Source organism: Ptychodera flava, chromosome 16 (genome assembly GCF_041260155.1).
Source record: "Ptychodera flava strain L36383 chromosome 16, AS_Pfla_20210202, whole genome shotgun sequence".
Lineage (NCBI taxonomy): Eukaryota > Metazoa > Hemichordata > Enteropneusta > Ptychoderidae > Ptychodera > Ptychodera flava.
The window spans coordinates 40,752,640-40,776,787 of NC_091943.1; the positions used below are offsets into that span (position 1 = coordinate 40,752,640).

A 24,148-nucleotide genomic window follows, 5' to 3' on the forward strand; every position below is an offset into this window, starting at 1 on the left:
AGTAATATCAAGAGTGTGTTGTGTAATTTGCATTTTACTGCTTCCCTGTAGGCCAGCTCCAGTCTGTGTACCAAGCATTTGAGCATAACTACTGACAATGATAGGTTTTATGGCATTTTAGTGATAACGCCATCAACATTTCCAGTGTTAACTGAAGCACCATCTGCTTTTCCAAGAGAACCAGGCCCTAATGTTCCAGATAAACTCTGTGTACATGCCCTGAAAATAACATCACTGCGTCAGCCTTTTTCACTGCTTCTACATACCAAGCAAGTGTTTGTCTATAAATTGCCTTGATATGCTGATCTGCAGTAAATGATCTCATTCTTAGTAACATACATCTGTTGAGCCATCACTGATGATAGAGATAAACTTGTGGTCGGCCATTACATCTTGTGTCTTTTTCTTTTCCACTTCACTAATGGTGGAGATGAACTGTTGGCATGCTGTGCTGTCTTGGTGTGTCTGTTCAATGTCTTGAACATCAAGAGATGACATCCAAATGAAATCCCTGAAGGGGACAACTGGCCATGCATATCACATTGTGCATTTTGGAAAAGGTGGCTCAGTTTATCAAAGATGGCGGGACTGATTTTTTTGTAACATCATCTTGACTTGGCTTTTCCACCTGCCTTGCAAAACTCTAGGTCCTGTAGGAAAGTAGTTGGTCTCGGACTGCAGGACTGATGTTGATTTCAAATACTGGTGATAAATGCAGAAATTTGAAGTAATTCTCAAAAGAAACTTCAGTAAGAAGACACATAGAGAGCAATAGGAGGAAATTATTACTTTTAATAAGTAATAAGTTACAAGCTTTAGAGTACTTTTTTTATACTCCATTTTAGACCATCAGCATTGGGTATCATCTTGTTTCCCATGATACCTCAATAAATATCTGACGCAACCTGAGATTTATGAAAATGTGTCTGGTTGTACTGTGCAGAAATCATTGCTATAACATCAACGTAGAATTTTCCTCCACTGAACAGATAGAAACAACATCTATTGTTGATCATTGGTGACCCATACTGGTATACACCAATTCTGATCAAATTTGAGCGACACCGTATAATTGCGGTATTTTTTGATATGCTGCATACAAAATTCACAGTTCGTAAAAGTTCCTTTGTTGATAGTGTGTTCACTTTCAGAACTTTTTGCCAGAGCACACCATTTTAGTGGATAGTTTCTAACAAAAGCTTTATTACAAAGAAGGTTTGTATGTCAGTGTTATAATTAACTATAGTGAAAGTAACATGAAAAGAATTGCAAATTTTTGTGTTACTTTTATTGTATATTTTATCAGTTTACTAATGTTTAACCTTTGAGTTCATATTTTCTGATTATATTTTTCATTTTAGGTAGAATTAAACAATACTTTTGTATAGTAAGTTGTTTGTTTTTATAGAACTATCTTTTATAGATCGTCTAAATATAATTTCCGCTGTATATCATGCAGACTAACTCATAAAGCTATATTGTGAGCATTTTTTATAAAAGACAGTAACTGTATCTTCCATGATATTTTGCCAGTATATTTGCTCTCAGTATTAAAGAAATTTATTGTTCAATCCTCCTTAACTATGCATAAACGCCAAATATTAAGGTTATCAATACAACCTGTATTATGAAAATTGCTATTTTTGGCAAATGACTAAAATTCAAATGCTAACATTAACAATGCCTTTACTCAATACTATATTAACAAGCTGAAAACTGCTTTTTAACATGCTCCTGGATTTGAACAAGAAACTTACATAATTGCACAGAGCAAAAATAAATTAAAATAATTAAATTAAGCTACTATCTCTTTAATTGATACCTTAATTATTTAAATATCTTTTACAGCCAGAAAATGTGACTCGAGTTTTGCGTGACAGTGTTGTCAAAGTCACAGATAAGGAGTGTCCTAAACTGTTTCCAAAAGCTAGGGAAATCATGTACAGACACTAACCCCTATTCACAGTATTCATCAAATGTCACAACATCTCTCTCAGCAGAAAAGTAACGGCTGTTGAAATTGATGAGTTTGGTGAGCACACACACACATTAAAGCAGAGCTGGACTGGACAGACACACACACACATCAAAGCAGAGCTGGACTGGACAAACAGACATCTTCAAAGACAAAGTAGAATATTTACACAGAGAAATAAATGACTCAAAGTAATTTTTCTCAAGAGTAATTTTATAAATATACTACAATAATTTATTCCAACTTTACTCTGTTATTTACAACAAACAAACAAATTCACAACAAACAATTTTTTTTCTTTTTCACATACAATTCATTTCAGATACTGGTATATCCAAATTCATGGAGACCTACAGGTCAAATTTTCCTGAAGAAAGTGTCTTTCCTAAGGATAAATGGAGATCATAGAGGATTTGGATTTTTTCAGAGACCAAGGCATGGAGCAGGTCCACCATAGATTTAATCACATCTTGCCAAATTATTTGTGTATGCCTGGTGACAACTTGAGGAAACTTGAGCACTTTGTAAAGGATCATCACATATGTACAAATCCATTGCATGAAAAGCCACAAATAAAGCGCAGAGGATCATACCGTAGAAAATAAATGTAGGACTCATTGCGGTTTTGGCCGTCAGACAGTGAAATTTGTCATTTTTGTGTAATAAGGAGTTAGAATTGTATGAGTATTGAGGAGTCCCTCAGACAGTGAAATTTGTCATTTTTGTGTAATAAGGAGTTAGAATTGTATGAGTATGCAGCAGTCCCTCAGACAGTGAAATTTGTCATTTTTGTGTAATAAGAAGTTTGAACTGTATAAGCATGCTGGCCCTTACATAAATCTGTGTAAAAGTTGTTTTAATTAATGTTTATAAATACAAGTTTTAAAGACTTTATTCATGAAAATACACTTCCTTGTCTATGTCTTTATTATAACCTGTTAAAGAGTGTGTGTAATAGGTTTATGTATTTATTTGCAGTAGTGCATATGGATTACAATACCTGTAATTAAAACCAACATTATGAAATGGAAAATGTGAAAGAGAAACAGGTAATGAAGTTGAGAAGAAAACAGACATATTTAAGCAGTTCTAATAAAGGGAATTTATTTTTGAAAATCTGTGAAATCATAAGATGAAATCCCTTGCTACTGTTCTATACAGCCTGACACTGAATGGCATTGTTTCCTAATCCTGATTGTATGTATGTATGTATATATGTATGAACCGGTATGTATGTACCGGTATGTATGTATGTATGTATGTACCGGTATGTATGTATGTATTTGTGTGTGTGTGTGTGTGTGTGCATGTATGTATGCATGCATGCATTCGTACTTGTATGTGTGTTGAGTATGTATGCATTGCGTGTAACTGGAAAAGATTGGGTAACAATTAAAATAAACATTTCAGACATTTATATCATATAAAATGAAATATTAGAGACTTTCATGCGCTCTTAAACTGAAAATATTTATGAAACAGCATTTCAAACGATGTGTGAATGATTAAATCAATTTTTTTCTTCTAAGAAATGCATTATGAAAGAAATTTCAAGAAATTTCAAAATTGCCTGTAGAGGGCGCTCTCGCAGAAGGCGGCATTTTCGTTCTAAAGTATTAGTCCACTATAGGGCTATACGCCTGTGAAAAATGTCAGATAGTGAAAGTCGGGAGAAAAGACGTGTCCAGCAGTGGACATTTGTCAGGAAGCAGGCAGGGTATTAAGCATGTCATTTTGTAGAAGGGGTCATCAAAGGAAAAAAGTCGTTCAACGTGACGTCAGGTCGCATTCATGTATCGTAGCGACTAAGATTTCTTTTTCTCAGAAATATCTCCGATTCTGATCTTTGTACATTTTGTGAGAGAGAAATTGAAAGAATTGAACATTTGTTCTTTGGGTGTACAATTAGTTATCAATTTTGGAATGACATAATTCATTTATTGAGAACACAAAGTGGAATTTTCCATGGGTTCGCTGAAGTTGATATCTTACTCGGTAACCCAGAGTTTAAAGCTATTGAAAATGTTTTAATTATTTTTACTAAAAGATGTATTTTCCATTGTAATTGCCGCAAAAGTTTACTGATACAAGTGGAATGGTTAACACAAAAAGGCTGCGATGACAAATGCAATAAAAAAAGAATGCGTTCGATTTAATGTTTTTAATGGCAGGCAGGTACCTGTTTGTAGTATTTGGTGGCCCTGAAAAAAGCCGTTCGGTTTGTGAGCGATCAATATGATTACCTTGAATCGGAGCTTGGAAACGTAAACATATTCAAATATTTCCGCAAATACGATGTTGAAGGTAGTATGTGCCTCGAAAATGAAAGACATACTTTTGCTTAAACTTTTCTCGAGGAATATTTCAACCATTCTCTTTTAAAGTCAAGAATAAAAATCAGGGGTCACTTTTCAAATTTTTGCAGCAGTGAAAAAATCACCCAAGATTTACCGATATTTGAAATTCAAAATGGCTGCTCATAACCCGGTGTAAACTCTATTAAGAAAAATAAAAGTAGATTTCTGAAAAACTAAGACGGTGAAAAGTTTCTTACACTAAGAGCTTTAAAATGAACCTCCCACGAGTGGTAGATCAGAAAAGAATTGTGAAAGTTTGAGAGTCTGAATATCTGTCCCCGAGTCGAGAGTAAATACCTTTAACTGGAAGCGAAATACCTTATCACCAAGCTTGCGTTCCTGAATGTACAGTCACCCAGGACGCGTTCCAAGATTGCTCACCTAACAAATGTTGGACGGTAGGAATCCGAACCAGCGGAGGGCACATTATAAGCTCATCCCATCATATAATTATGTTGAAGTCGACCATTTTGTCACTTAACAGCAACTGTGATAATGCGTGCCATTAACAGCTGAAATACTTAAAAACGTCCTTGGGCGCATCATCCAAATACTAATAATATTTTGCAACAATCATGAATGACGCCATAGAGATTAATTTAACTGTATTGTGTCCTCAAACTTTAGAAATTAAAGCTAAGTAGTTATAAAACACACAGAAACAGTAATTTTCCCAGCACATTCTACAACATTTCTTGAAATTAAGAAAACTTAGTGGACTAGTAAAGCCCAATGACAATTCAAAACACAGTACGTTTTCCATGGCAAACTTCAAAAAACGCTCGCATGGGGATGCGAAACATAATTTAATTACTTTGGCCTTAGTTTAGTGTAATGGATCGGAGACCGAACGCCAATTACACGTTATCATTCTTCCCCAACAAAATTTTAGATGGCATTTTCGATGTTTGCTGATATGGAATAATTACTTCTATTTTCCGAGCCAGAGTTTATATTATACTATAAACAAATGGATCACTCTCGTGAACTTTGATTTGATTGGCCTCAAAAGAAAAACCCTTGCAATTGAGCAAAACATAACAGCAACCAGTATGAAATGAATTCTGTGAAAATTGTTGACAGCTTTGAAAATTACACTCACTACTGGTCCACTTTTACGCAATCCGTGAAATCGTAATTACACTCGTATTTCAGGTTTTCACGAATGTAATAAATTACCAGATTTTCTTCGAGTTAAAGTAAATTTGATCCAAATATTATGGAAATGTAAGTTTTACATTAAGTTTAGGTGCTTCTTGTATTGATGGGTGGGTGTTCATGTATTTACTTTGCATCTACAGGGCGAAATGATCCAAGAGTCATACACTTGATGGGGGAGCTGGTGGCAGAATTGCATTTACAGTGTTTCACATTTTTTAAAACAATAAAATCAACTCATTACTTATGAGTTTTAACATTTGAGAAAGCACCATACATTCTTTTTTTGTTTTCTCTTTTATTACTTTGATGATGACATTTTTTCTACATCTATATTCAAAACATGCGATATTATTATGTAAATCCATTTGCGTAAATGGATATTATAATGTAAATTGGCTACAAATTTATTGCTCTCCTCCGAAATTTTAAATGCATGATTGCACCAAGACATGGTTGAAATTCGCCCCCAACCCCACCCTCAGCAATTTTGGTCAGGCTACTTTCGTGCGAACACCATCACTGCAAAAGAGGTTGGCCACAGGCGCCCATGTGTTGGGTAGTCTGCTAAATCGAACGATTTCTACTTGATCTATCGATCCCGTGCTCGATCTGCCCACCACTGCAACCACCACTTCCATATAAATAATTCTAAATAGGTTGCAGTGGCAGACAGATCGAACAGGAAATCGATCGATCTGCAGACTACTCAACCCACGGGCGCCTGTGAGGTTGACTGAGTACTGAGATTCATGTGATAATTTGTTTCGGCTGAAAATTGCAGGAAGATTCATGTGACAAGCTTTATTTCTCTAATCGAGAAATATATTGGCGGTCAAAAGTTTGTAGTTAGAATACAACTTAAAGTTGAAAAATTGAAGACCAGGCTGCAGAGATACCGCAAATAAATATGCACCTGAAAGAACGGTACTCCCACATCGCATGGCGAACTTCATGCGCCCTCTGGTGAGCGAGACTGTGCGAGATCCACTTGTTTATGTGGGAATACCGACATTATATGCGTATGTGAGACCACCGCGATTCCAAGTTACGTTGCGCGTTTCAAGATTTCGTTGAACAATTTGACGTGAACTTTCCGGACATTGCTGATCTGTAATTTCTGACTTACATTGACCTCTAATTAAAGCAACTTCAGTGGTGTGGATGCTGCATGCCTTTCGCCCGGCCTCTCTGGAACTGTGACATCGATGCTCCGGACTGGATCCCTACCTCTCCAAGACATGTCTCGGTAAGTTCTTCGCATCCAACTTTCAATTTTGATGACAGCACATACTTTCTATTTAAAATAGCAGTGAGTAGCTATATCTTTCGCTGTGACGCAAAGCTATCGTATCATGAAACAAATCAACGTGCATTATGTATGTAAAGTGCTATATCTGTGCCAAGTTTGAAAGAAATTGGGCCAGTTATGTTTGAGCATGGAGGCTAAAAATGACCTGCGTCGATGAAGTTGAATTTTTATGACCCACCGGAACATCATCAACTATCCTCTCCAAACAAACAAACAGTTTCCAAACAAACAGTTTCCAAGCTAATCTCCGCATTATTACATGTACTAATACAACAGATAGTGTCCAGTCATTCATTTTCACCATAACTTATAAACAGTAGATTACAAACAAAGACTTGGGGTAAATCAATGAGAGGGGCTGGATAATGAGAGGATATTAGAAATTTAAAAGTCGTTTCCAGATACAGCTTCAGGTGAAACAGAGATAGATATACTTGTTTATGCTGTTAGACTCTTTACATATGACATGTACAGTGTAATTTAGAAATTGTATAGCTTATATTTTGATGAATTTTGAGTTACATTTTTGTATGATTTCTCACTCTTCATATGTCTTGATTTTTTCTCTAGTATCTACTGCACCACTGTTTCATTTGTAGTAATGTACTGCATGCACATTGGTTCAAATTCGTGAGTCATGGTGTCAGTTAAATTACAGTATCATTCAATTTGATGCAGTGCATGGGAAACGAAGCACACCAAATACTTGGCATATACATTACACACAGGTAGACTCCATTAAAACTTGTTGAAGGATTTCATATATTGGATGTGTCAGCTTGTATTGCAACCATTCAACTACGTGTAGCTGTAAACGCAGCTATCTGTGGGGTAGCGTGCGTATATGCGGGTCATCAAAAGTCAAACCTGCCACCGATAGCTGCCGTGCGCCTCGTAGCAAAAATGGGTAAATTACTATGACCCCACTTGGGTCACAACTTTGAACGGCAAAATAAACCAAAGTGGGTTTTTAGAGCTACTGTATGCTTGAATAGATCTAATCATACTCTGTAATGAGACAGTGTACATGTACTATTCCCAACAGTTGTGCTCGTATTTACTATTTGATTGTTCTGCCCTCAGATAGATTTCCAGAGATTAGTGTTAACCGTCGTTCTGTGAATCTTTGAATTTGAAATAAAATCAGGTGTTTTTAAATTTGCTTAGAGTGAACTCGTAGTGAAAATATACAATACAGATGAAATGACTTAACAAATAAGTGAAATCTTTTGTTATCAATTCAAGATACTAAATTGGGATTGCCCTGTTTGGAAGCTGGTTGACAGTTAGTCATCAAATATTAACCAAGTAAGGGGAATGAATGAAACACCTGACATCACTTCTAACACAGTCAGGCTTGGGTCCAGCCGCTTGTCCAAGTACCCGGATGTAGACTGTTCTTATATATGATTTCAAAACAGGGCGGTTCCAACTTTTGCGTTCGCTCCAAACATCGAAAAATTAGTTTTAAATGAACAAATGATAGTTGGTCGTTATATGTAGGGGCCACAATCATGGATCAAAAGGTTAATTGTGGTAAAATTTTGTGTCAAAAGTCTCATTTTTGATGCCTTTTCCACATTTTTCGGCCGAGTGTCGATTGTGACCCCTCATTTTGAAGCTTACATCCTGTCCCCTCCAACTGTATGACTTTCATAATGGAATATTGGGCCCAGGAAACATGATGGCATGTTTGTCTTTGGCGCGGCTAATTAACGAAATGGCGGCCATGGTCAACGCCGAGCCATTAAGTGGATTTCAGGCCCGTTTTCAAACTTTGTGAAGTCGTTACTAATTCTTGGCTAGCTGTATTGGACTAAACTTTTCACAGGTTAGAGTTTACTTACTATAGAAAGCCATGGGCTATTTATTTCTTTATTATTTTATTCGATCATACTCAAAATACGGACAAATAAAAATGATACAACTGCAGTCCAGTGTGTTCCGAACAGATTTGTTACGTGACTGACGCTTCTATTCTTGGTCTTTTGGCCAGAGGTCCATATATCTTTCTTTCATGAATTTGACTTTGTTTGTGTACCGTCTATTTACTGTCTGTTCTGTGCTGTTTTGTGTCTATGTTTACAACTATTGTCTTACAAATTTTGACCTAGTGTTATTGGATTATGGATTGGTATGATTGCGATTATTTTTTTTCATGATTGTTCAAGTAATAACTAATATTTATTTTACTTTTCCTTTCAGAGACACCATGCATAACATCAGCAGGGTGGAGATATGGTGCTGTCTACAGCCAAAGGTTAGTAAGGGATAGGGAATCAAGGTACCTTGGTTTGGGATGCGAGGGGGGGGGTTTGATATGGGGCCTTGGAATTGATATTATGAGGGATAGGGTAAAATTTGGAGGGGTGATGTTTGTGAAACTTTCTTGAAGTATGACCGATTCCCGTAAATGATGTTCTTGTCAATATTTCAAATCCATTTATTGTTTTTGTAACGTGACACAAGATGCCATGCCAAAATTTTCCTCACAAATTATTTGCCCGTAATCAAACAAACAAAAATTTATATCATGTGTTTGAGCGCCATTCGGAATATTTTCATAAACTTTTTTTTGTATGTTTTCCATTGTTTGGCATATTGAAACAAAAATTCTATTGAAAGTGCCACATCATACCATTAAGTTTTATGTCATTCCTCATAAATTTATATAATTTTGATATTTTAACAAAAATTACTCTCCCATTCAAAACTTTACCATATTTCTATTTATTTGACCAAATCTAATCTCTCTTACACCAAAGCTTCCCCCGCTTTCTATGTGTTTGACCAAATTCCCTGTATTATTTCTTTGATTATTCACTGTTTAGTACCAAAAACCAACAGACTGCCTGACAATGCCACATATAACTCATTTTAAGCATCAATTGTCAAATTTTCTTTCACATTTCAATATTTCTCACAAGAACTACCAATACCTATTTCAAAACTTTAATACATCAATGATTTACTGTTAAAATTCCGAAGATTCCACTGTACTAAAATTTCCCAACTTACCCGGTCACTTCAAACCAAATCGTGACATGAAAATGCCACAAGATGCCTTATTTTATGCAATAATTATCACAAATTTGGCCTTATTTTTTCACAAGCGTAAAAAATAATTTTCATTGATTTAATGTCATGATCCTCCTGAATACCAAATTTCCCCACAAAATGTGACTTGACTTTTTCACTTTAATTTTTATCAAAATGTAAAACCAAATTATAAAGAAAATGCCACATAATGCCTTAATTAATGCAAATATTTCTAGCTAATATGATTTATTTTCTGTGCTCAATATTTCATTTGTCTGACCCTCTGTCTAAAAATTTCACAAATTGCAATTTATGATTCATGATTGATACTGCAAAATTACCCATGAGTGTGTCATTTTCAAAAATTTGGCTGCATTTTTTTCAATTTGTGTCATTAAACAACAAAAAAATATACATCTTCCAAATTTCATACTGTTGAAACAAACCATCTGTAATATTTCTTTTCATTGAAAATTGAAAACTATTGAAAACAAAATATTCATTGAAAATTTTTTTGAAAAATGTTTTTGAAGAATACCTACAACTGTTATTTGCAATTGGCATTATTTAAAAAAAATTTTGATATGATTCTGCATCATACCCTTTGTTATTATTTACATCATCTTGATCATATTACATAAAATTATATCCGAAAAATTCTAACAATATCCCTTTAAACAATTGATGGTTAATGTTCTGAAAAATTCCATGCAATAAAATGTGATTTCAATCATTCTCACAAATTTTGACCATATTTCCAATAAACTTCATACACATTTGAATAATATATTTTTATTTTTATAAACATTCTGGCAAAACTTCCCTGTGCATGTGGGCCTCATTTGTCACAAAAATTGTTGCACAATGTATGGATGCATGGCTAAAGCTTTGTGATTGGTGTGACTGTACAGTATAGTGGATTTCTTGTGATATTTTTGGATGTGACTGTCAATCATGACAATGGGTAACATTGAGACAAATGGCTCTTATTGAATACTTGCCAGCCTACATTTTAGATCAATGTAAAGTATTCAATAAAAAAGTTAATTGTCTCTTTTGATCATGTTGTTATTGTTGCTTTGACTTTATTTGTGTAGCTTCTCAAATTGTTTTGAAATTGGCCCTTGTAACGTGGTTGGCTATTGCACCCTCAGACATCACCTGATTTCCTTACGCTGTACATGTGATACCTTTTGGAGAACTTTAAGCATACATCCAGCATTGGCGACATATCTATTTCAATTTTTCCATTGTTTTGGCATAATTACTCACCTAAATTTAGAATGCTCAATTTTTCAAATTCACATGCACATTGATAAATTTATCCACAAATTTTCCCATTTACATTAACCATCAATTGACAAATGTACTCTTAAAATTGTTTAGCATTTTCCATTACCTATCATAAAAACATCCCAAGTCTCCCCATGACATTGAATAATTTACTTTTGGCTTGTTTTTGTTTTAATACCTTAAATTTTGACCCTGTCCCTTTCATAAAAAAAACCCGAATGAGATGATGCAGGATCATTCCTCAGTCCAATCAGCAAATGAAAATTCCCCAATTCAAATTTGATTATGCATTTTATCTGAACAATTTTGTCATTTGGCTTATTTCCATTTACTAAGTACTCTAAATTTTCATCAGTCATCAAATTGAAATTGACACATTCACTTTATTATGACCCCCTAAAAATGTGTAATTTGGCCTATTTGAATTAAATTTGTAACCGGATGATTCCTAAACTGTTCAAAATATTTGTAATCCACTTATCACACAAATTGTCTTATGTGGCATTTTCACCCGTCCCAACCTCAAATGTAATTTTACATAATTCAATTTTTCATTTTGCACAAGTTTGGTTCCCTCCTGCTTATATATGAATGTTCAAATTAAATTGATTGTCAGTGGATATTTATATCTGTCAAGGTCATGTGGCATTTTCATGTTCCCTGCCATTGAACTTTATGAAGTCTAATTTTAATCATGATGCCAATGAATGACATCACTTGACCCATTCTGATTCCACCATTTGAGATATGAACTGTTCTTAAAAGTTTAATAGTCCTTTAAAATACAAATTCCCCATGGTAATGTGGCATTGTCACCAGTCTCGTTATCCTGTAAACTTTACAAAGTCCCTTTTGATTTCATTTGACATTGTTTGGCCTATATCAGCTTCAAAACACCTGATATGTGAACTGTTCAAATTTGATTGATGATGTGGCATTTTCACCCTCTTTTTATTTAAAACTCTTAACACTCTTTTTGTTTTGCAATATGACCTTCCGGCACCTATTTAACATAACCATTGATTGTTTGAAAGCAAACACCCCAATTTATTCCCCAAATAAAACTATGTTTTCACATTTTTTTCTATTTGCCCTATCTTAAACTGACTTTTCATTTATTGTGTCATACTTACAGAAGGTCTCACAAACATCAGGGGTTTGATTGTATGGGGGTAATTGGATGAGGGATTGGTGTGGGTTGGGATTATGTTTTGTTCTCTCTGCAGGATGGAAGTCGTATGGTTCACAGAAGAAGAAGAATAAGAAGAAGATACTGTTCACCGAAGAAGAAGAAGAAGAAGAAGAAGAAGAAGTAGAATAGGTTTGGGGTTGGATTATGTTTTATTCTCTCTGCAGGATGGAAGTTGTACAGTTCATCGAAGAAGAAGAAGAAGAAGATGACAAAGAAGAAAAGAATGGCACCACGGATGAAGATGTTGGAACAATTGTTTTGAATTTGTTGATTTGTATGACACTTTATTTGTAAATTGAATTTGTATATCATGTATTTGTATATTAAATAAAGGCACTCTGCCCATATTAAATAAAGGCATATTGCCCATATCTTTCCCTACTCTTCTTCTTTAGAATTTTTGGCCATTCATGAGGTAAATTATTTCAAAAAGTCAGTGAAACTACCGAAATTGGAACACAGAAAACTAAACTATGTTATTTTGTGTTCCGGAGCTGCCTGCAGAATGTTGTTTTTTTTTCCCACTCAAAAACGAGAGTTTTTTTTCGTTTTGTAGATGGCTCAGTGTATTTCGTTTGGATGTCTGTATAACTTAGTTGCCATTTAATATGTTCAGGCCCCAAAAGAGACCACTAAAAGTGCACAAATCAATTTTTCAGAGACTCCATAGGCTTTGAACTTGGTACGGATGTTGATTGTCATACGTTAATGCATGAATAATGGCGCCACTGCATGTTTAAGCACTTAACTGCACAGCACATAGGCACAACAAATGTCATGGCATTCAACGTTCTCATCAAGTTGGAGACTTGAAAAGTCTGAAACTTTTGTACATTTTCGTTTGGCTGAGGTCAAGCTGAATTTTCGTGTATAAATTTGTAGTTTGGCATTAATTGACATTTTTTCAATGATGCATACAGTCAGCTTGATACGGGTATTATTTAGTATTAGCCTCTGTGCTAGGCAGTGCAAATCTGCTGGTACCCCAAGTATGACAGTATATTTATCATTGGTAAATGTTAATATTTGTAAAAGACCACTTGACTGCAACTGAAAATGCATGTTTCAAATCCGCAATTAGCATTTTGGCATAAAATTGATACAAAATTGGTCTCACGTAGAAAAATTCAATTTGATAAATTGATATCAGAATTCGTAGACACTGGCTATACTGGTAGTAGGCTTAATCAGACTATGTAGGAGATGGTGTACCCTCCGCGGCAAAATCCAGATTAACCTGCAAAAATCACTTTTAGGCTTTGTTGAAAAGGTCATTACTGACACAGTGACATTTTTAGTTCCCACGGACAGCGTCCGGGGGGACTTATAGGTTTGGTCATGTCCGTCCGTCCGTCCGTTCACGCAGATATTTCAAAGATGCCTGGAGCCATTTCATTCAAACTTGGTACAAGGATTATTACCAATGCCATACATATGCACGTCAATTTCTTTTGTGATCAGATCCAATATGGTTGTGTGGCCGCCATTTTGTTTCCTGTATTCGATGTCAGTGCATATGTTCACACAAATTTCTCAGTGATGCTGTAAGCCATTCCATTCAAACTTGGTACATAGATTACTTTATATATATTATACATATGCACATCGATTTTTGTTTTGATCCAGTCTAAAATGGCTGTGTGGCGGCCATTTTGTTTCCTTTATTTGACAACTGTGCGTTCATTCATGTAAATTTCTCAGTGATGGCGGGCGCGATTGTATTGAAAGTTGGTACATATATTAGTCCATATGTCATATATATGCAGGCCAATTTTTGTAATGATTTGATTAAAAATGGCTGTGTGACGGCCATTTTTTGCTCACGTGTTCACACACGTGAGCATATGGTTTAGCCATGTGTGTGTGTGTGTGTGTGTGTCCGTGTGTCTGTATCCCCATTATCTCAAAAACGGCTCAACGTATTTCAGTCAAATTTGGTAGACATCTTCAGAATTCAAATGGCTAGAACTGAAAAGGTTTTGGTGGGCGTGGCTTGCATATTAATGAAGTTATCACAGTTTTAATTTTTCTGATACATGGTAGTCTATGGGAAGCATGATGACCATGGTTTCTGGACATCTCGACCCCTAACCAACTCGACCCCAGTCAACTTGACCCGCTACCAACCTAACCCTGGAATTGGTATATGGGGACAACTTAGCATAACAATTTTTTTGACAAAATGTCATGTGACCACGATGACCTTTGACCTTGAATATACGTATATGTCCATAACTCCGTAACTGCAAGTGCTACACCCTTCATATTTGGTATGATGGGACACCTTATGACATCACATCCTGTACCTCATTAATTATGTGCATATCTAATTCTGAGCCAGCCAATAGAGCTGGAGGTCTAATTTTTGGTATATAGGGATAGCTTAGCAATACAATTTTTTTGACAAAATGTCACGTGACCTCGATGACCTTTGACCTTGAATATACATATATGTCCATAACTCCGTAACTGCAAGTGCTACACCCTTCATATTTGGTATGATGGGAGACCTTATGACACCACATCCTGTACCTCATTAATTATGCACATATCTGATTCTGAGCCAGCCAATAGAGCTAGAGGTCTGATTTTTGGTATATAGGGATAGATTAGCATGACAATTTTCTTGACAAAATGTCATGTGACCTTGATGACCTTTGACCTTGAATATACGTATATATCCATAACTCAGTAACCACAAATGCTACACGCTTCATATTTGGTATGATGGGAGACCTTATGACATCACATCCTGTACCTCATTAACCCCTTGACTACCTATGGTGCCGGATATATCCGGCGCCATATTGAATTACCATATACCTTGAGTGCCGGAAATATCCGGCACAGTTAAATAGGCGTATTTGCTTCATTTTTGTCGCTAAAAATCCCGTAATTTCGGCGTCGGCACGCAGTGCGACTAGGATTGATGTATTCCGATCTGGCCTGAATGTGATTGCGCCCCCGTACGTCCGAGTATGGCCAAAATCCGGAAGCAAATGTCGTGACCCATGACCTCGACCCTGAAAGGTCAGGCTGATCACAGAAGCATCGCGCTGATTGTTTACAGTTTTCAGAAGTACGGACGATCGCGAAGATTTTTATGGTTTGTTTTTTTAATTAAATGGAATGTTTATTTATTGAAAACAAATGATTTATAAGTAAATATGTTCTATTAACAGCAATATTCGTGAATGAAGCTAGAGGAAATACAATTTTTTACTATAAGCCAGTGGAATTTTATAGCAGCCATATTATCAATATGACTGGTCATGTGTTTGGTCATGTGATATGTTGTTCCCTAAAATGTATTTTTAAATATTGTGAATTATGTTTTGATAAATCATAACCATTTTAGATGCATGTTTCTGCAAGGAAGACATAATGCAGGTGTTTACAAATATAAAATGTGTTGATTTTCAAATACAGAATCATGTCAGATGCTGATGTTTGTAGTTCATTTACTCTGCCTTTTGTGAGAAAAATCTTAAATAGGTACATCTATAAATAAAGTAAAGGGTAGTTATTATTACATATATGTAAAGACAATGCAATGAAAATTGCAACTGTATTCAAATTTGCGTCATTTTATGGATTCAAAACACGTCCTGAAGCTTCAAATATTCATATTCTTTGCCAACTCTGGTCACATGATGTGTCATGTGATCAGTCACGTGACCTGGAAATACAAAACTTATGTATGAAAAAGTGGGAAATTTCATGCTGATTCAGAAAATATATGGTTTATTGGTACTTACTTAATTTTTACTCTAAGCAGTGTTCATGCAGTGACCACAGACAAGATTTTATCAATATTTACATAAGGGGCCTGGTATATAGGAATACATTGGCCTTGGTAGTCAAGGGGTTAATTATGTGCATATCTAATTCTGAGCCAGCCAATAGAGCTAGAGGTCTGATATTTGGTACACACGCATAAGTATTTGATAGAAGTTTTATGCAAAACTACCAGGTTGAAAGGATGACTTTTAGTACCATTTTAACAAATGTGCCAATTATTCATTAGGTAGGTGCAGATCTAATTTTTCTTTTGCTCTAATGCTGCCACTTGTGTCGAAACCCGGTCATCGCTGCTTGCAGCTATATTTTATTAGAGTTTCGAGACCACGGGTCCGAAACCCTCTAGTAATCGTTCCGTTTTTTATTATTATTATTATTATTATTATTTGCTCACGTGTTTACACACGTGAGCATATGTCGCAGCAATGTCTGTCTGTCTGTCTGTCTGTCTGTTGGTCCGATATCTCAAAAACGGCTGATCAGATCATAATCAAATCTGGTACATAGATTCAGTTAGCAAATGGCAAGAACTGATTAGTTTTTGGTGGGTGTGACTTGCATACTTTTTGCTCATTTGCATAATTAATGATTTTAGAAAAAATGGATATACATTAAAAATGACTACACACAATTTGATGAGATTTGCTACAAATGTTGGTCACACCAAAATATATCAGCAGTTGGGACCATTAAGGGGTGACATGAAAGATAGTTGCTAATTTGCATATTTTATGAGTTTTCCTTATTAGGGATATATTTCTGATTTTACTCGATCAAAATCGACCAAACTTGGTATGTATATTAAAGATACTATGATTTAACATTATTGAAAGTCATTGAACAGTTTTACTTCAGCCAATTCCGAATTTGCATATTTAATAAACTTTCCCAATTAGGGATACATATCTGAATTAACTTGATTGTACTTGTTGAAACTTGCTATATACATCAAAGATACTGTGATATAACATTATTGAAAATCAAAAGACATTTTTACTTCAGTCAATTCCTAATTTGCATATTAAATAAATTTTCATAAGTAGGGATATTTATCTGAATTGACTTGATCGAAATTGATGAAACTTGCTATGTACATTTATGACACTATAATACAATATTATTGAAAGTCATTAAGCATTTTCTCTTCAGCCAATTCCTAATTTGCATATTTAATGAACTTTCCTAATTAGGGATATATATCTGAATCAACTTGACCAAAGTTGACAAAACTTGCTACATATAATGCAGATACCATGATACAACATTATTGAAAATCATTGAGCATTTTTACTTAAGCCAATTCCTAATTTACATATTTAATGAACTTTGCTTATTATGGATCTATACTGGGATTTACTTGATCAAAGTTGGCAAAATATGTACATTGATGATTATACCAGGTTAAAACAATATCAAAAGTCATTTCACATTGTCATGTCAGCTAATCTATAATTTGCATGTCTAATGAGCTTTCACAGCTCAGCATCTATGGTTTGAAGGACTTGGCCAACGGTAATTACACTTGCTATATAAAGTGGTGATACAATGACAGCAGTAAAAGAACTTTAATATTTTTATTCCAGCTAATTACATATTTGTATACTTCATGACCTAATCGACAGTGATTATTGTTCATTATGTTGGTCATAATACTTTCAATGAAGTTGCAAACATGTGGCAAAGGTTCAAGTTTACACATAACTGCAATATATAATGAAACACGTGAGCATTTTCAGTTCATATCTGGTCTTTCCTATATTTGATATCCATACACAGGGGTTCCAGGATGGTATTAATATTAATGCTATGTCCATGCATAGGGGCTCATGAATGCAGATATTTGAGATATACCTGTGCCAATTCTTTTTAAACTTCGTAAAAGGATACTACACTATGGCATTCATATGCAGGTCCATTTATATTGGTGTGGCATGCATAATTAGTGCTAATTTGCATTGGTACATATATTAATCCCTATGTCATATATATGCACGCCAATTTTTGTAATGATTTGATCAAAAATGGCTGTGTGACGGCCATTTTCTTTACTATATTTGATATCCATCCTCAGGGTTGCCAGGAATGATCCACAGGGGTTCCAGGATGGTATTAATATTAATGCTATGTCCATGCATAGGGGGCTCATGAATGCAGATATTTGAGATATGCCTGTGCCAATTCTTTTTTAAACTTGGTATAAGGATGGTATACTATGGCATACATACGCAGGTCCATTTATATTGGTGTGGCATGCATAATTAGTGCTAATTTTCATAATTTGGGATTAGAGCACTGTTTCTGGTACAACTGTGCCAACTTTGATGAAAATTTATGCAGATGTTTTCCACACAGAGTTCTAATACCAGTCTATGACATATGTCAGTATTGAATCAATTAATTGCTAATTTGCATATTTGTTGAATTTTTGTAATAAGGATGATGTCTAGAATAAACTGCAACAGATTTAATGAAACGAATGGTACAAATCTTCAGCGCATAGCCCTACAATAGTGTACAAAGACACTTAGCAGTATCATGTTAATTCATTGCTAATTTGCATATTTCATTCCTTTTCCTAATTAGTGGGCTATCTCCAGAACAAATGCTAATTTTATGAAACGCGGTGCAGATTTAGATCTGTCAGTATTATAATACTATGTGAATACATAAAGGAGTATCATGTAATTTAATTGCTAATTTACATATTTAATGAACTTTCATAATTACTGTCATATGTCTGGTAATACTGCATCAAATTTAATTAAAGGACAGATTTTTTTCCTTCCAGTAGTCAAATGGCGTGCAAAGATATGTGGCAGTTTCTTATCAATTAATTTCTTATTTGCATATTAAATGAATTTTTGTAATTAGGCTGATATGTCAAGAAATAGTGCAACAAATTTCATGAAACTTTGTATAGATGTTGAGCTCAAATTGCTGTATTGGTGAATAAAGACTTTTATCTGTGTCATGTTGATGAAGTTTTAATTTGCATATGAAATGAACTTTCTTGATTAGAGTTATATGTCCAGATATGCTGCATCAAATTTTATGAAACATGGTACAGACGTTGACCTTTGAGTACTGTAATACTGTGTGAAGACATGAAGAAGTATCATGTCAATTAAATGCTTATTTGCATATTTGATGAATTTTCATAATTAATATGAAATATCTAGAAGTGTTGCATCAAATTTGATGCAACGTGATACGGATGTATATCTTCCAGTAGTGTAATGACATGCAATGTTATGTAACAGTATCATGGTACAGATGTTAATCTCACAGTACTGTAATACTATGTGAAGACATAAAGAAGCATCATGTCAATTAATTGCTAGTTTGCAAATTTTGTGAACTTTCATAATTAGAGTAACATGTCTAGAAGCGCTAATTGAATTTAATGAACCGTTGTGTATATTTACATACTCCAATAGTGTAATGGCGTGTAAAGATATGTAGCAGTATCATATTAATCAGATATCGTGCTCTCAGATTGGTCATCAGTATCATCAGATTGGTTTTACATTTTTACTACCATGGAGCTCATTCTCGGCCATTAAGCCTCATTTGTATTGCAGTATTTTTAATCACAGATCCAGTTAATGAACAAGACTCTATCCTCATTCTCCGAGAACCAGTAATCGAATTACAAATTAACAAGTGGGGACTGTGTCATCAACGATGACTCGTTGAAAGTTAGCCTCGGTGAGATAAAGTCATTTATGCACTTTGCAGATTTGAATATCATGGAAAGCGACATTTGTTTGAAATCAAAGTCATAAAACAATCTACCGGTAGAGTTTGGCCATATTATTTTCATAACTCTATTCTTACTCGATAATGGACTACCTGTCCCAGCACACAATTGTACATATTTTCAGAGTCAATTCTCCTTGATTTGTTTTCATTTGTTTGAGTAACAATTTTGTATTTGTTCTGTCTTGTCTATTTGAAGATACCGGTACACTTATGTATTATAAAAGTGACGCAAAGCATAAGTAATTATTAGTTATGTTTGTATCACTTTAGTCCCTGCGGACGAAGTCTGGACTCTGTCTGTCCATCCCTCCGCACCCTGACAGTTGATTTTGTCAGTGTTTTTGCAGTTGTTGTTGTTTAGTTTGTTTCTTTCTTAGACCTCGTGATTTACTTGTCTTGAATGATAACGATTGCTGCAATTGATTTGATGTCATATTGTATACTCTTACAAAGTAATAAAAATATCTATTCGGTTGAGACTATGTCATTGACAATGACTTGTCTTCAGTATCCATGGTAACACAATAAAATGAAGATTTATAAATATATACTTTTACATGAAAGGGACGAATGAAATATTTACATGTGAGAGGACAGAAATTGAAAGTGAAAGTAACTTTTGAAGGTTGACGTTTTGTATTTCTGATTTGATTTTCTATGGCAAGAGTAGACATGAATTGTCTTCTGATGTTGACAATGGTATTGTAGATTTTGAATGAGATCAGATATATAGTCAAAAGCCTTATGTGGTTTCAATAAAATACCTCATATTAAGCATTTTTTGAATGATTTTCAAAAGATTAATACAATTGTTTGTCAACAGTATCAAACAATAGATTTCATCATAACTTTACACCAACATGGAACACAATTTTTATATGAACAGGCTCTTGGATAAGTCTCTTTCGAACAGTTTCTGTTTAAAAATTAGTGAATCTTTTCCCCGCGTTTACTTAATGTTTTCAAAGCAGAAGCTGTAAACTCAGTGGCAATACTGTGTACAAACAGTGCTTTAAAGAAGCAGCAGTTGTTATAAACGTAGTGATACTTTTTTCGAGAGTGCACATAGAGGGCGTACATCATTGCAACACAGGCACTATGCTTGTCCCTTGCAAATATCAGCCATTAAAATTTAACACCCCGGGCAAAGACAGAAATGCCAAGTGTACATAGCTGCCATTTTAAAAAGTGGTGACTGATAATGTTAAACTAATTGGCATTTAGTAGCTCTAAAGTTTTTCCGGGCCAATGCTGAGAGTGAGCTTTCAACTTAATACCATCTCGTGCACTGCCAAATATGAAGACAGTTGTGGAGCAAGCTCACATGTCCTTGGTCATTTGCAGATGATATGTACATTATCATTTCTGATCCTTGAAAATACTTCATTGAGGAGAACAATAAAACCGGAATAAATTTACATAACTTTGTGAAGTTTGTCTTATGTACGGGGGAGAGGACTCTAATCACCTCTTTGCCAAGCCTGCAGAAAAATTGATCTTAATTTATAGCAGATGCATGGCCGCATTGTGGAAAACCTAGAAAAAATGATTTGTTACTGCTCCAGCGAGGACAGTGCATTTGAATGGTGATATCGGTTAATGATATAGCTTGTTTTTCAGAAACTACCAGTAAAGAATGCTTTTCTAGCCACTCATTTCGCCGCTTGTTGCCCCCGCATTCAATGCTTTCCTTACATTTACTCACCCCGCAGGTCAAAAAGAGGTAGGAAGTTCCTACTTTTTCCCTATGAATATATATTTGTGTGTTGTGTGGGGGGGGGGGGGGTAAGTAAAAGATTAAAAATAGGATGTACACATCCAAAGTTTTCATTTGCAGCCGTCGAGCCAATCGCTGAAGTGCAGTATAGTTCATAACTTGTTGAATCCAATCACAACGAAATGATACCGGTATATCCAAGATTGAAGAGACTATCATCTAAAAAGACATTATGTGGTTCGTTTCGGTTACAGGTAAAATGTTAAAAGTACTGGCTGCATCGGGAAAGAGTACGGTATACACATCAGTCGGGAAGTTGGGAAGGGAAATTACGTCACAGCATGTTGTCAACGACAAATTGCGATGGAAACTCACATGATAACTGATAATTAAAATATCAAATCATGACTGCATTTTAATCTTGTAAAGACAATGTACGGCAAAAAATCTCGACAGTATTGTAAAATATGAACAACACGCATTTGGTAGACGATCATGACAAAAAGCAGAAGACAACTAAGGAAGTACACACCTCAAAGTGAGCCTCTTAAACCTGTTCTCATGATGTGAACAGGCTTTTTTGAATCTGAATGTCAGGATTTCAGGATTACCGTGGATAATTTGGACAAAAAGGCAGAATCCAAATAGTCACCCATGTTTGTGTTCTGTGGAAAAAAGGTAAAGCGGCGATTTTTCTGTAAACAACATATTATCTTTGTCTATTTTCCAAAGTATATACTCTAGACGCTTCTATCTCCATGTTGTGTTGTACGGACGGTCGTAAAGGTCACGTGCATGTCACATGTTAAGTCGTGCGTCTGTGGTGAAACGTTACTATACACGTCGCTCACTACACAGTTACCTGTGGCTAGGTACACGGTAGACTTGGTTCAAGTGGATGAATTTTTATAAAAGAAAATTATTTATAATTGCTTCTCTTGTGTCTCTCTTATTTCGTACAAACCTATTCCGAATTTGGCAGCTCTGCGCAGTAGTGAGTTAGTTTCTGCAGGATTCACCGGTGATTCCCGGTGAAACTCTCCAGTATAGCATTCACCCACTCATCGCGTCCACTCCACTCATACGTACGTTTCACATGAAAATAAAACACTAATCGTCGCGTCCACTCTACTAAACCATTCAAAAATCACAGACTTGAACCAAATCTAGGTACACGGCAAAGACCCCTGTAACACTGGGAAAAGGTTACAGGGCCTTCGACGTATATATAGGCACAAACGTCTGTACATTTAGCTCACTATAGACAGCGTGTGTTGTACATTTTGCGGCCGTCTAATAGGACTATTAATGCTATGAAAATTTGACGTAATCTGGGATATACGATTTTTCTGTTTAATGGTGAGGAATTTTCTATCCTAACTTTGCTCATAGACCTTAAAAACGTTTTTAGGGTCTATGCTTTGCTATTGATTGAATGCTCGATTTTGTAATTAGAGTGTTCCTCTAAAATGACGATTACTGCGGAATGAGGCTTTCAAAAACGTGACCGCAGAAATTTATTGTGTAGTAGATAAAATTAATGATATTAATCAGATGTTATCATCATTTTCATTTAGAAAACCCTCTGTGGGTGCATTTCACACATATTGGCCAAATCATATTCCAATCATGACCACAAATATACACCAAAAGTAACGTTTCTTTACTGAATTTGCTGTTTCGACTTGTACAAATCTCTCCTGGCATCTCTGCCATTATTGTCGTTGCAAAATGGTCAATGTACGCTCAGAGTTGGTTGAAGGACAAGAGAAGGGCGTTCGACGCATGGCATCCACGGACAGTATTGCTTGCTATTAGTGCAAGATGCGAGGTATAATGATATTCAAATATGCAGATTATATCAATGAGCATTGTTTCGGTATTAAAATTCTATGCTAATGACCCTTAATCAATGTGGAATATTCATGTACCTCGGTTCTTGTATTGTATAATTGCTTGGGCAACAAAAATAAGCAGGCTTTATGTTAGGACTTATCATACGGTATTTACCGTATTTAGTCGTCCGACTGAGGTAGTGTACACACAGTGACTTTCACAGCTGCGTTACTTTCTTTTCTTAAACTCAGTTTTACATCCCGACTCGAAAATAGCTTCAAATATCATCAACAAAGAAAATAAACGAACGCAGATCCCACCACCAACAGGGCTCAAGTAATAGGGGAGAGTATACTTAACATTTTGACATTTTTCGACATGTTTTGTATTCTTAAGACTTTCCACAACGTGATCAAATCGCCTAGCAACGAATTTGGCTCTGGTGACCACACGACCAAACGTGAGCCAAATAGAATGCGATGTTCGGTTATAGTCTTTACAGCTATAAAGCCAACTACTAAATACACACTATCCCTTTAGTTAAATTAAAAGCCCCAGTATTTGTAACTTTTAACAATTTTTTTCATATTTTTGATTAAAATGACATCCTCAGTATGTGAAAGTAGACCATAATTAATACTGAATCGCATGGTTTGCATGCCCAGCCCGCCTCACGATTAACAGTAAAAGGAGTGAAAAAGACTTC

At 35.3% G+C, this 24,148-nt stretch overlaps 1 protein-coding gene across 3 annotated transcripts in view; it reads left to right on the top strand.

Moving 5' to 3' along the window:
- LOC139114842 (uncharacterized) overlaps positions 1 to 2,883 on the top strand; it is a 73,679-nt gene extending 70,796 nt beyond the window's left edge. For 2 of the 3 annotated variants that reach the window (XR_011547970.1, XR_011547972.1), the window contains 2 exons: positions 1,362 to 1,387; positions 2,298 to 2,883. The gene's annotated coding sequence lies outside the window, so the exon portion shown is untranslated. The remainder of the gene's footprint in view (positions 1 to 1,361; positions 1,388 to 2,297) is intronic. The other variant, XR_011547971.1, reaches the window with a different exon arrangement.
- The last annotated feature ends 21,265 nt before the right edge of the window (positions 2,884 to 24,148 follow it).